Here is a 15,523-nt window from a genome sequence, read left to right on the forward strand (position 1 = left end):
GTAGGTTTTTAACTATCAAATGTAAAGCTGTTTACTCCTTGGCTTTTACTCGTATATTGATTAGAAATACTGAATGCCTGTGATTCGTTTCCAGTGCTTCAGGCTATGCTCGTCTGTAAACTAAATTAATGAAAACCATAAATTATCTAATTATGTAACACTTTTTAAAGCAATTCTTATATCATTTATTAAAAGAACAGCGAAGGCACATAACGAGTTTAAATATGAATGATTAATGAAATCGATTTCTTAGCTTGTGGAAGTAATTGCGACACATGTTTTTGTATTGATGTAAACTACTTCATTTTATTGTGTAGTTTTTTTTTCATAGAAACTGTTTAGCGAACCATAATAATCATGTAAGTTGACGCTCAAGCTATTCATTATCACACGCATTTCCAACAACAATAAATTCTGGTAACAGTCTATTTGCGAGTCCCAGGAAGTTAACATTTTTATTGAAAGCATAAGAGTATTAATGATATGAGACATGACTGGTGTCAAACCTCTGTGAATTTGGCCCCCACACTCCATTTTAGGAAGCAAAATATTTCGTTTTTGAATTGGATTGCTTCTTTTATGCGCCCATTTGCACACAAATGTATTTTGCTTGCGCTCGGTCGGTTTCAAAATTACGATAAAGTCAGATTTGGGGGACCAAACTCATACCTCCCCGCAATTTTCCCATATAGTTTTTCACAGAGCAGATAGCAGAGTAGATACTTTCGTTTGAGTTGCCGCCGTTTTACAATTATTCCGAATGCAAAATTGCTTACTATCGCCACAGTTTTCCAATTTGTCGTTCTTTCGAGTGATCGTTTGTGTTTGGTTTGCGCATGTTTGCACTGAAAATACTTTTGTATTGGCCCCCGCTGTTTTCCAGTTATTCCGAACGCAAAATTCCATACTGTTCCTCAGTTTTTAAATTTGACATTTTTTGTAGTACCTATATGTAAATTGAAGATGGATAAAATTACGTTTGCCCATTTGAAGGATAATTCAGAGAAATAATCGATACATACCCATAAAGATATTTTGTAAGTTGACCCCTAGTCACAGCCAACTCGACGCTATCCGCCTGTTTTTATGCAAGCTGTAAAAACGGAGAGGGGGGTATGGAATTTTTTATTTAGAATAACTGGAAAACGCCGAGGGTGCAAACTATTCGCGGCGCAAGTATGCGCAATCCAAGCTCAATTGGTCGCTATGTGAAAACAATTTTTTTTGAGAATTAGGGGTAGTTATGAATTTGACCCCCCACCCCCACCCCTATTAACTTTCGGGACAACGTTGCCAGACTTTTCAGCATGGCTTGTAATTATAGACGGCTGTGGTTTTAGTGAAATTTGTTTATCCGGATTTCGAAAATAGGATTCGTTTTGATATTCGTACCCGGTGTAACACCTAAGTAAGTTGATTTCCGCATAAAAGTCGCTTTTTTTCAATTCATATAGTAAAGGTACGTTACTTTTAAAGAAACGATTCCATGGTTATACCGAGTACATATGATTTTACAGCTTTTTGCGTTTAGTTAGGTGTGTCATCTTGTCGATGGTATTTTACATGTACAGATAATGTGTCCCAGATTAATTGTATAGATTCGGTTAAATGGGCAAAGTTTTGTAGTTTTGTGTGACTAATATTTAGAATTAAAAAAAAATGTGCTATTGTTTGCGTTTTGTCCGTCCGTCCGTCCGAACGCACTTCTGCCGTTTCGCACTACTTCTAGGGGAATGGTCGTACAGACCTGCAATTTTTTGCAGTAGGTACCCTATACCTTTTGAGGGTGTGCCAGACGGGCATCAAATTTCGCTGTCTAAAAGAGCCCCCCCCCCCCACGAATTATTTCCTGAGATGCTGTTTTTGAAAATTAAACGTGCATAACTTTTACATACGACAACCAATTGGTCTCAGATTTTGCATAGGCATGCCTTTAGTGGTGCCAAGTTAAACTTCAGGAAATAGGGGGGGGGGGGTAAACACATGTTCTACCCTTCATGGTATTCTAATGAAAGCTTTCATCGAAATAAATTGGTTTGTACATTGTACAAACTATAACTTTCCCGTGCGACTCTTTTCGAGATCAGTGAGCGACGGGGCCTGAGGGGGGGGGGGGGGATTGGAACTACTTCACGGTACTCCAATGAAAGGTCTCAACGAAAGGAATTAATTTCTACCAACCATAGCCCTCCTCAACAACTTGCATTTCAATATTAATAATAGGCAACATAATAATATATTTGTAGACGGTAGACATAGTTGCCCCTGTCTGTTCTGACTTTTGCACAGGAATTTGCATCAGCGCTCTCAAAACGATGGTGATGGATTTTGGGAGTCGATCATTTCTATGCGATCGAGCATTTTTGCGTATATTAAGTTGCGAAGAGTAACTACAACATCAATTTTCGACCAATATCACGAAACGCCGCAAATGCTATTCCGATCATCGCTATTTTTTGGCTTAGATAATTATTATCGTACGTCTGTGGTACATACTCGAATAGAGTGATTGGGTTGGTGGTAAACAAACATATTTTAAAAAGAGGGCCGAATGCACTAAAAAATAGGTAAACATGATGAAGGACGTAAAAAGTAAGCAACAATTAAATGATGGCAAATTATTATCATAACAATTTGTCTATAAAGACTTTAAACGGTGGAGTTTTAGTTCGTGCAGGCACTTGTGTATAAGGGCAAATGACATAACTCCTTATGGAGCACTAATAGGTAGCTACCCTTGCAATTAATACACTATATAGGTACCTCCAAAGGTTTTTTATACTGCAGAATTTTCTGTTGGAAGCAGAAGATGACGCAATGTAATCAAACGTTTTAAATAAATTTACAACATTTTAAGATGTTTACGAAAGTTCTTTTGCATATAGGTAATGTTCTATTGGGATTTAACATTTACAAAGGTTTATTTCAATTTGTTTACATGCAACCTCTTTATGTCAAACCAACCAAATATTGTAGTTATTAAATCTATTCGCGATGCAGATTAACACCAGAGGCTCTGATAGGTAATTTACAGACGGCGTGTATTGGTGCCATTTGGTGGTATAGCGGTTTGTAAACATTGAGTTATTGTAGCAGGTTTTTAAGGGAAATTGTGCTAATTTAAGAGTGATTTGATCCTGACGTTTTGAGACTTGAATATATAACCCTATGACGACGCGTTGCTTGCACATCCAAAATCCTGAATGGATTCTAGAATCTCTCCGACGAGCACCTAGACCAGCAAAGATTCGTTAGCCGCGTAGCAGTGAAATCGTTACCGTTTTGGAAGAACGACCCCAACCTGTGGTTCAAAAAAATTGACGGCCTGACCACTAGGGTATACAGCTGGGGTATAGGAATACAACATGATGTAAGAAAATTCAAATTTTTTGCAAATTAGTTCAAATAAGTAATATTAAAGTTTATGTAGATTTATTGTATCTAATGTGTATAATAGGTATTTCATTTTTCGTAATAATTACATTTAATCATATACCTATAAACAAAGGTTTTGAAATTTTTGTCGTACACAATCCACTGTTTATCCATACTGCATGGCACTATTTCTAATAAGCAGAATCTAGTATAGAATTGTAGTTTTTGTTTTGTAAAGAATCTTCGAAGGTGGGTACTTAAGCATATGAATAGTGTCTAACTAATTAATGACCAGATATTTACAGAAAGTTACATTGATACTTAATTTAGTGATAGTAACTCAAATTAGACAGAATGTTAGATATCCAACAATTTAAAATATTTATAAACATAAAAAGTGGCACCATAATATGCGTTATGAAGAGGTCAAACAAGGTGTAGAGAAGGAAATATGTCTTCATTTTTTCCTTTGACTTATGGTCTAATTTTACACAATTTATGCTGTCTCTGTTTTAGTAACACCTTGAATTTAGTCGTTAAACATTAATCGTCAGATCTTTTATCTTTTTTTCATTAATGGAAGTTTTTATCAATAAGTTGATAGATTTACTTATCACCAAATGAGAATTACGCAGCTGTTTCCTGAAATAAAAAAAAAACAAGAATAAACACACTGTAATACCGCAAAGTATTCTTCACAGACAATTATTTAATAGCAATATGGTTTATGAATATTCATTGCGATTCCAACGATGGACGGCGAGTTTGAGAATGTGGCTCACGCATACATCTACGTGTGCAGGTCTACTATCCAACCCCTCTGGCTTCCATCACAACGCGTGACTCCGCATACGCAACGAGCACGCACCCTGAAAAATGTCAATTTGTTCTTCATTAATACAGGATATTAGTTCTCGCATCGTAAATTTTCTAAAATTCCGAAATGAAATGCATCGGTATTTTACGGTAACTGGTTTGTCAAATTCCCCCTTTAATTTTAATTTAAAAGCAAAAAAAAAATCGATCTTTCGCGTACCTTTATAGAACAAACGTAATACGGATAGGACGTGTCAATTTGTTTTACATTGTCTCATTAGGTATTCCCGCGGGAAATGTAGAACGTAAATCAGCATTGCTTAAATGAATGCTCCACGGCGCTCCTACGATTTTTCTTCATCAATGTCTTATACGCTTTCACGTGATCCCAATATGTCCTTATCGAGTTATTTCCTTACGAGTGCTTACTAAATTCGATAAAATATTAACGCACTAATTTATTTCATGGTTTGTATTATTATATTAAATATTATATTACACACTAAGGACTAAGCCACAGTATGAGTTCCACCTGTCGCAAATATTGACAAACTCCTAAATGATAACTAATAATAATAATCAGAGCGGAGCAGATTAAGTTGAGGCGCATCTGTGACGTAGATAGATTATGCAGTATAGATCCTCATAGGAATGGAATGGCGAAGGGTTCAACCCTATCCTTATCCTAGATAGGGAGTTTCTAAAAAAACATGGATATACATATAATGGTCGTAATGAAATTTTTTTGGAATACCCATATATATTTAAAAATACGTTAAGAAACCATGCGCTCTGGGAATTGAAAACAGTAGGTAGTACCATTGAATAATAAGATTTAATGGTAGTACCTATTGTAAACAGATTGACATAGTTGAGCATGGTCATACATATTGTTGCATGCAGATTGTTTGATAGATTTGTTTTTTGCTAGATGGACATATAAATATTCTTTCTATTAAATAACTTGTGTATTGTTGCCTCCGCCATTTTCTAATCCTAGGCTAGGGTGTCAATTTTAAAACTTGCACTCGGTCATATTTTCCAAACCTAGTTCCAAACTAAAGAAATCGCGCAAAACCGTTTTGGGGGTATCGAGGGGGAACCAGAATGACGTTGTGAGTGACAACCCCTCACCCCCCTTAACCCCCCAGCCCCCCTCTTCAAAAATCCTAAATGGCAACCCCATACTTGTGACACATCGTTGGAAAGCTACTGAAAAATGCTTTCCAGTGTACCAATAAAGTCAATATTCATTAAGACAATTTAACAAAAATTTAATAATTAACAAAAAAAAACTAATTGTTGACATTGAGGGATTTTATGGTAAATTGGCCAAGAACTGGGGTTGCCATTTAAGATTTTTAAAGAGGGGGGCTGGTGGGTTGAGGGCGGTGGGGGTTGTCACTCATAACGTCATTCTGGTTCCCCTCGATACCACCAAAACGGTTTTGCGCCATTTTCAATATCTTCTTTAGTTTCGAAAATATGGCCGACTGCAAGTTTTAAAATTAACACCCTGTATAACCATCCTTATGCACATTACATACTTCATTTTGATGGAATTTCGGAATTTGATGAAAGGTGTCTTTTTGGTCATTTTATGGAAGCTCTTTGGTGTGTTAACGTATGAACGTGTATCATTGAATTGGAACAGAAAAAGGTTACCGTAGTTTTCCCGTTAACATTTTCATTTTTTGTTACTTTTTTTTGTTTCTGTTACGATTCTGAATATTCTGATGCTCAAATAAACACTTAAATGGCGATGCCGGACGTCTAATTTTTCCTCGTTATAGTCTTTTAAAAATATAAATGTACTCGTGTATAACAACTTTTCCACTCAATATTAAAGGTTCATAAGACTATTCGGGAGCTGCATATACATAAAAGTCCCAAAATTTAAGTCTCCCTTTCATTTTTTCAAAGAAACGGAAATACGAACAAACCTTTTGATCTACACCAAACTTGGTAGTGTTTTCAAAGGAAACAAAATTTGTTTATACGGATTCCAAAAACTTCTTAGTTCCTCTTCTTCAACACTGGATTTTTGGGGAGGTATAGCTACCAACTGAAACATTTGGATAACTGGACATTATAAATAACCGTTATAATAACCGTTCACCCCTTCTCTAGACGCCTCTGGTACAAAAACAAAACCCACCGAATAGCAAACGTTACCACTACGCCACGAGCTTTGATATTCATCCTAGGTAATACTATCAAAGTCCATCACTTTTTACATTGCATTCATTTTGCTGTGAAGTCAGCTAATCATATCTAACATTTTTGCAAATTTATTTGTAAAAAAACCTAGAAGCCGACCTCTCGCATTACAGACCTTTTATTGCAGGCATCTTGATAACCGAAGGTCACATCAGGTTCAATGGGTCTTGGTTAGCGCCGATTTGCTAGTGGAGGCCCGTACCATCACGGGACTAGTTCTTGGATAAAGGCATCATTTGAATATACTAACACTAGAACATGAACGAGTTAAACTCTGACGATACATAATGAAAAGGGTCAACGCGGTGACTTACGTTTAAATTTCATGCAATTCGGTTCATAAATGATGATGAAAAAAATTCGTGTAAAGTGTTACGTTGGAATATGAACAAAAAAAACGATATTGTGAGAGGATAAGTTAATTAGAGGTCCCCCTTCTCACATTGCTAGACGTTGTAAACTTGACCAATTTTTTTGAAACTATACAGGGTGTTACATATAAGTATGTAAAAAAATTGAGTGGAAGAAGGGACCAAAACAAGCATTTTTTTCAAATAAACCGAGGGTCCAACGTGTTTCATTTGACAGCTGAGAAAAAAATTAAAGAAGAAATGCAAATTTCACCACTTCACAAACGAAACACGTTGAACTCTCGGTTTATTTTGAAAAAAATAATCTTTTACATATTTATATGTAACACCACAAGTAACTTGTACATTTAACCGAATAGGCGAATAAAATATCTCCTTTAGGAAGTTCATAAATTCAATGTAAAATGCATACCTACAGTAGATCGTAAAATAAGTAAGCAAAATAATTGTACCAGTACAAAACATACCTCCGAGTCAAATTTTTCAATAACGCAGAATTAATACTGACTTACCCCAAATTTCTGACTTTCCCTCGCTCTATGAAAGTAGTATTCATACCAAAATCTGAAGCATACATTAACTTGGACATAGACTGAAGTGGTCGTACTCTAATGCACCATAAAGTGACGTAAAAGAAAACAATTCTTTTAAACGAGTATCTTGAATAAACAATAAAATTAAATATGCAAAGGAAATTGATTTCGAATACTTAATACTTGATCAACAAATAAAAAAATAACTATTGATTTCAAGCAATGCAGAACTGAATTACATATTTTCGGTTGAATAACATGATCTTTACGTAGATATTAGCTCGATAAGGAAAAGATAGTTATATATCGAAGTTACCACAAAATGGCGGATCTCATGTCATATCTGGTGGTACAACAGATGGCAGGGATAAGGCGACTCATTTTTCTTGTTATATGCTATCCAAAAGTTTATGAAGTATCCGACATCCAAATGTACAGGAAAAGATTAAAATTTAGAGACCTCCCAGCTGATTATGTTAGCGGTAAAATAAAAAACTAATTGAAAGTATATAAGAACGTACTATTAATCCACAAAGTGAACTTGCTCCTTAAAATGTAGGTCAAAGATTGAATAGTATGGTGGCACAATGACTAATCCTCCCCCCAAATTAACGAAAAATACACCAAAAATACAAATATGTCAATCTTGTCCAGTACAGCACAAAATCAGTAATAACTCGGGAAGGAAGTGACTAATCAAAAAATCTGTCTTTCTGGTCTCGGGGCTGTGTTACACCGTATAAGAAAGAAACCACCATGGAAAAGTTTAAACTGGAGGATTATTAGTGGTACAGATGGACAGACAGACGGACCGGATGGCAAAATATAAAAATCTGAAACAACTTCAGGGCACTTAAAAATCTAAATGAGACTATCACCCTCGCTATCACCCCACTATTCGTCACTGAACAATTTTTAAATTACACACTTGGCTTGCCCAATTTACAACAGACTCTAAATTTACGATTTGTAAACACACGTGACAAATTTAAAAACAATTACGAACCTCTAAAATTAAACCCTAACTTCCCCAAAACTACATTAAATCTAACCACAACAAATTCAATGTTATCATTCAAGTCCTACAGGTAGCCCAGTAAATAAAGACTTAAAATTACCATTTGTCGCAACTAATTAGTGGAAAGCTGGATTTTTTATATGTGATGCTACCTTAAGAGACAAGTATTTTCCCAAAAGTCCTCGCCTCTCCCCTTTGACCTTTCACCCCCAGCCCCCTGAAAGGTAGAAAAAACAGAGTTTTCATATATTGACTGTAGAATGCTTAGTATTTATAACAGAGCGATAACCTCTTTGTTTTGTCAGCTCAGTCAGATCCAACTTCGGCTTAGTAAAATACCTTCAACCTCGAGTGCAGCTCATCAACATTTGTTAAGAGTTTATCTTCAAATTCAATTTTGGATAGGAAATAAACTTAACCCAACGGAATGGGGTTGGAAGTACGCTACTGTGAGAGAAAATGGAATGATCAAAAAGGCTTTAAGGCCTGTTTCTAACACAGAGCCATAGCCATTTGTCCCTAATGACTTACTGTATCTAATCTCATGCTCTTGCAAAAAACCATGTGGAGATTACTGCAAATGCATAAAATCTGGAGCTCTGTTCTGCAATGTGCGAGAATTGCAACGGACTGTCGTGTCTTAACTCTCCAAACCTCGATGAAGATGCAGACGACTTAGTCCTTGGTGAGCAATCAAATATTTGTAAATATTGTAAATAGAAGAATATGTAACTATAATCTCTCTGTAAATAAAACCGTACAAATGTTCATTTGTGTGTGGTGGGTGGGTGGTCCTGGTCCGTGATGCCAATCAGACAAATAAATAAAAAAAACAATCCAAGTGAGATGGTGGCTTTAAGATGTAATATAATGTAGGAGCTTAAGTGGATTTTTGAAATGATAACGTGCGGTTGGAGCGTTCGAGCGGCACGCACGCGCTCTCTTAAAGCGGTGCTCTGTTGTACCGCACCAGTACAATCATAAGACTGATGTACTATATATTTTTAAAGCTTAAAAGGTGTGCTACATGTGTTATATATTATATTTTTACATAATCTTACAATTACAAAGTTGCAGAGCAAAAACAAAAGTGTTTTACTAAAAAATTTTTTTCACTTTTTACTGGTATATCTGAAAAACCAAAAGTTGAATAAAATAGTTATTTATATAACAAGAGCGCGAAGTTCAATTTCGCGCATTGACACTGAAGGTATTTTGACGAGGCGAAGCCGAGTTAAAATATCAGTCAAATGCGCGAAATAACTTCGCGCTAGCGTTATATACAATATTTTTTCTACAACTGAACCGATTGTTAATTAAATTTGCTGTTTAAGTTCAACTTTGTCCCGTGCGCGAAATACTTTTTTTCACTGTTGACGATTTCGCGCACGTTGTCAATAGCAACCTTACTTATTAATTAACCGTTTAAAAATCTAGTACTTCGCGTTTCGAAATTCGTCAGAAAATGACAGGTTTTTTTGACAGTTGTAGAAAAATGTTTTTAAAATAAATACTGTAGGGCAACTATTTAGGAACAATTTAAAAAAAAAATTATCACTCTGGTATAAATAATAAGCATTCTACAATCAATCCGTTTTTTCTACCTTTGAGGGGGGCTGGGGAGGAAAACTCAAAGGGAAGAGGCGGGGACTTTTGGGGAAATACATGTCTCATAAGGTTGTATCACATATAAAAAATCCAGCTTTCCACTAATTATTAGTTGCGACAAAAAAGTTTTATTGACTGGGCTAAGGTCTAAATACGTAAAAAAACGAAGAGAATTGTTTTTCAAACGCTTTCATGAATTTGACGTTATGCGGACTTCAACGCACTAAAGGACAACAAGTTTAATACTGTAAATACATTACTCGGTTGTGTTAAGAACCACTGCAAATATGTTTATTATAAAAGATGGGAGATTAGACTAGTCGCGAATAATGTATTAGGTACCAAGGCATGTAGGTAAAAGTAAAACCACTAATAAACGTAGCATTGACGAATAAAGCTCCCAAATCGATTCTTTATACCTTTTCATAGCGAATGTAAGTGCTAATAAAACTAAAACTGAACTCGTTAAAAATTAAATTTTAGTAAGTTGGTATAAAGTTATCATAACAAATATAAAAAGAGGCAGTTCGTGTTACCACTTTGTATTCCAGCAGCGATTTCGCTCGCCATCGTTTCTCCGGAGAAGTTTTCCTGCTGTGAAATTTAACCCTTATGATATAAGTCTTACTTTAGCATGCGTATGATATAGTATTTTAATCCAAAAGTCTTTTGAAAAGAACAGTATAAGATTTTCCATGTGTTGCTTTATGTATTTCATAAATTATATTCAAGGGGGAGATTTACGAGTTTTATCCATCATTAAAAAATAGTGTAAAACTAATCTTTAGCCGAAGTGATATTGCGTAATAATTCAGTTGGTCTATGGACACGGATCACTATAATCTCGAGGTTGTTAAATAAAAATAAGATTTATTGCGGATTAGCGTTCCGTTATGATTGTCTACGACGTTTCGCCCTTCCGATGAAAAAATATTTATCAATTGATATAAATTAAAACACTATTCATCTTTTAACATCATATCATATATTAAATTTGGTAGTTTAGCAATAATGGTTGTCTGCAACAAAGCTTTTTGCTGCAGAATCGTAGATCACCGAACATTCAATTGGGGTGTCCATACGAGAAGAAATATGTCCACTTTAATTTTCTGTTGGACAAAACCTGCACTGATTTGTGAGAATCAAAGGTCATCTGGCTACCTTCCTAGATGTTGTTGGAGAAGGTGCTTAATGGTGCACTACTTTACCGTTTAACGTAAGTGTCGAAAGCTCATTTGTTGCCAGACTTTTATTTAAATTACTTAAACTATGTTTACGCATCGCTCACAAATTACTGCAATACAGACCGCATTATGTATTCGTAAAAGGAAGCTCATCAACAGGCATGTAATTAAAATATTTACGAGGGACCGAATGAACTTGCTCTCATGCGTTTAATTCATACCATTAGAAATTTTAGTCAAACGGTGTGATTATCCATGCATGTTGTACTCGTATTGAACATGACGGCTTATACGGCATACAAAAATGCAATTAACTTTTATTGCCATCAAATTAGTGGCACTAATTAACAGTTCGACTCCATAAAAATATTTCAGCGTTGAACTAAAGAATTAGCAAGTGGTTGGCTGTCTGTACCTACTTGAATTATATTTACGACAAAAAAAATTATGTTAAGGTGCGTACAGACTTGAGCACGCACGCGAATGAGGCAAGCCGAGGCATTCGGTTCTGCCTCGGGTTGCAAAACGGAATGAAATTTGTTTACGCACGAGGCAAGATGCGCAACTGTGTGCGAAGCTGCTCCAGTCGTGCTCGGGTGCTCGGTACGTTCAAAGATGGATAACGTTGATGTGGCGGTTGCTAGCGCTAGTTTCATTGTAATGTACAGTTTATTAAAAAAAAAGGACAGCAAAAAGAGGCGAAGACATCGATGGTCAATTTTATTGTACGAGTAGTATGTTGCATTCCGCGGATTCCACAAAATTTCTCTTTTCCTATATTCACTAATGAGGCGTATAGTCGTTTCCTGGTCCCACTGCATCGTAAATATTCAATTTAGGTATTGCTGAAATTCACCACACGAGTTCTCAATTGAAATCAAATTTTATTGTTTATGTATGCGAACTTACCTACAGAACTGCTGATGTTTAAATGAAAATTCCCGTTGGAGTGCACGCGCTACGAAAAGACGTCCCCACTGAGCACGAATCTCTTTGATGGACCGACAGCACTTGGCTCGCCCCGAGCACATACGGCGCACAAGGCGAGGCAGATTTTTCTTCCTCATTCTGCCTCGGACCGACGCGCCCACACTAGTATGCTCATTCGTGCTCGGCTTGCCTCATTCGCGTGCGTGCTCAAGTCTGTACGCACCTTTAGAGATTAATAGTACATTATGTACCAAGGTAGAGAAGTCCAGTATTATTGCCTGATTACCAAGATTACATCTCGAGGCGGGTGTAAGGTGCGAAGGCACTACTAGATTTCTCTACCGTGGTGTATATACTATTTTTTTACTACTAGTATACTTGAAGGCCTCTAATGGCCGTTTGCACCGACAAATTTAAGCGGAGCTATTAAAATCCATGGCTTTCGAATTTTTTCAAAATGTTATAAGTTTAAGTATGTAATGTTTCTAGAAATGACGGATGGTGGTAATTGTTCATTTTAATCCAACAGTCTGAAATCTGAATGTCTAAACGTTTATTGAGCAAAATTTTGGGTTCTGATTTCTAAAGGTGACAGTGTGACAGTTTTCATTATTAATCACCGGTGGTCGCTTCATTGTCTGGATCCGGTTTTAAGTTACACTCTGTAAATTAGCCGTCTTTAATTACTTTTATTTGTTACTCAGTTGTAAACGTTGATTAACAAGACAAAACGCAAACGGGTAAACGTCATGTTTAAACGCTACTGACTTGTAAAACTGACAGCAGACCTGTAAAACTGACAGCAGACCTGTAAAAATTTTACAAGTTAGTAATCTAGTCATTTCATTGGCCAGAATTAATGCGAAGTCTCTGTTACATGGATAACATGATATTTTAGACATTTCTTCAAGATCAATTTAAGAACTAATTATTTACGTTTACTATTGTTTACAAATGAGTAACAAATAAAATATTGTGCATTATACGCCAGGTAATAGTTTTTACTGGCTCTAGGAGATGACAAGCTCGCCTAACGGCTCGCTAGTCAACTTCTCCTATCGCCAGTAAAAACTCACTTACCTGGCTAATAATGTAAAATACTATTGGAACTCAGCTAATTGGGAATAAGACCATAAAAAATACAAGTTCCGCAATTTTGATATTAAGACACAGCCGAGAAAACCGTTTAGTAGTGGTGAAAAGAATGTGAATAACCAATAGTAATTGTTTAAATAACATATATGAAAATCAAGCAGGTATTTAAATATAGGTAAAGTTCATTAATTTTTTCCGAGCAGTAAAGCGCCTGTAAGAACTTGTGGCCAGCGAGAAGTGTCTGACGATACTGGATACTACTTCAGAGTGATATTTTATAAAGCATATATAAAAATCAGCCATACAAATTTAAATAAAGTGACTCTTATTTTTACTTACCTTTTTCACCGGGTGTTACACACAAACTCAACTCTATAAAGCAGGCAAGCGTTCTAAGTACACATGAGATACTACTCAGAATCTAAGGTTTGATCCATTTAAAAAATAAGTAATGTCTAGCGGCTCTGGGATCTTGCTCTATTTCGGGATATCGTACTAACAGACAGACACAGCAAAATTTCAAACCTCTTTTATAAAAGAGGAAAGTCCTATTTCACCATCTGGGATAAAATATGCTAACTCAAGCGGAGATACAACATGAACCTCTTTGAATCTTAGTTTCCTCATATCCTTTTGTAACTTGAGACGGCTACTGTTAAAACATGAATATGTAGGTACTTACCGAGCAGTAGTGATGTGAATAAAGATACAGGTTATGACACAAAAGATTAATTAAAGGTAAGTAAACAATGAACTAAACGTCAAGAATCCATTCTCATATATCTTCAAGTTAATTAAGACATTAGCATTTTTAAACTAATTAGCTATTCGTGGGCAAGTATATTAGAATAAACATGCGCTCTTAAAAATGGCGAAAACACAACATATAGGTAGGAAGCGCATGAAGTATTTCTAAGATCAACTAATTTATACGAATTATATTATGGTTCTATAAATACTAATTACCTTGTGCACATATTAAAAATGGAAGTTACAAAATAATTTTGCGTAATAACTAACCAATATAGGTACTAGATACAAGTTCCTGAACTGTTTCAGGTCATCTTCGTTAGCTGCTATATTTTTAGCGCATTCAACACTTCACGTACGTGTTGCCATGGACTTAATATTTTCCTATTTCTTTTTATCATTTCCAAATACGGTTATCCATTTTCTTCATCGCGCTTATAACGAGAATTAATAAATACCTACAAAAAAACTAAAACCTTGGGGTATTATTTATTTTGCGTTTAGCAAGTATCTGTTACACCGTGCCGGTGTGTTGACTCGATGAGCACATAAGCTGGTTATTTTACTTAAATTTGGGCATAATCCCGAAGTGATTAGGAAAAAAACCATTTTTGCTATAATTAATGGAGGACCTATATCAAGCCAGACATCAACGAGCTTTCTAACGACTCTCCAGTAACGAGATCTCATCCCTCAGACGGGCGGACGGACGGAAAAACGCTTATATTATAAACTACTCTAATGGGTCCAAACAACATACCTACTAAAAAATCAGAGATACATCATGTTTTGCGAATTTAGCGATTTTTTGTGTCGATTTTGACTGGCCTAGACAGGCGCTCTTCATTTTTAGAAGTCAAAACTACCCTTTTTTTCCAATAAAACTAAGTACATATTAAAGCTTAAGGTGAGAAAAAATTGGTTCAGATGAGTTGAGTACTGATTGTTAAAGGCTTTGGAATATTCTTTGAGAATATTTCCACCTTTAAAAATCAACCCGTGTTGTGGTTTAATAAAAAAACAAGTTAAAAAGTAATCGTAAACGATTTACATAAAGCGCATTTCCACTTGCATTCATTTCCCATTTATAAGATGCAACTTCTGTTAAAATCGTAAAAATCCGCCCACAAATATGAAAGATAGCGTTGCACATGGGCAATCCATTTTTGACGTGTTACTTCAATTTCAGTTTATGAGAAGAATTTCATTTCAATGCTTTTCTAAATAAGAAAGTTGGAACTGCGCATGCGCAAACCTAAATTTCAAAACTAATGCTTAGATTTTCCTTTGTTCCAAGCGCCTAAGTATCAAATTTCACTTAAATGGTGCCATAGATAAAAAAAGTTGGCACTGCGCATGCGCAAAAGAAAATTTTGAGACTGGCGCTCGATGATTCTTTATTCCAAGTGCCTATGTATCACATTTCATTTAAATTCTTCCATAAATAAAAAAGTTGGCACTGCGCATGCGCAAAACCAAATTTTGAAATTGGCGTTTGATTTTCCTTTATCCCAAATGCCTATGTATCAAATTTCGTTTAAATTCTTCCATAAATAAAAAAGTTGGCACTGCGCATGCGCAAAACCAAATTTTGAAATTGGCGTTTGATTTTCCTTTATTCCC

Source organism: Photinus pyralis, unplaced genomic scaffold (genome assembly GCF_008802855.1).
Source record: "Photinus pyralis isolate 1611_PpyrPB1 unplaced genomic scaffold, Ppyr1.3 Ppyr1.4_LG3b, whole genome shotgun sequence".
Classification (NCBI taxonomy): domain Eukaryota; kingdom Metazoa; phylum Arthropoda; class Insecta; order Coleoptera; family Lampyridae; genus Photinus; species Photinus pyralis.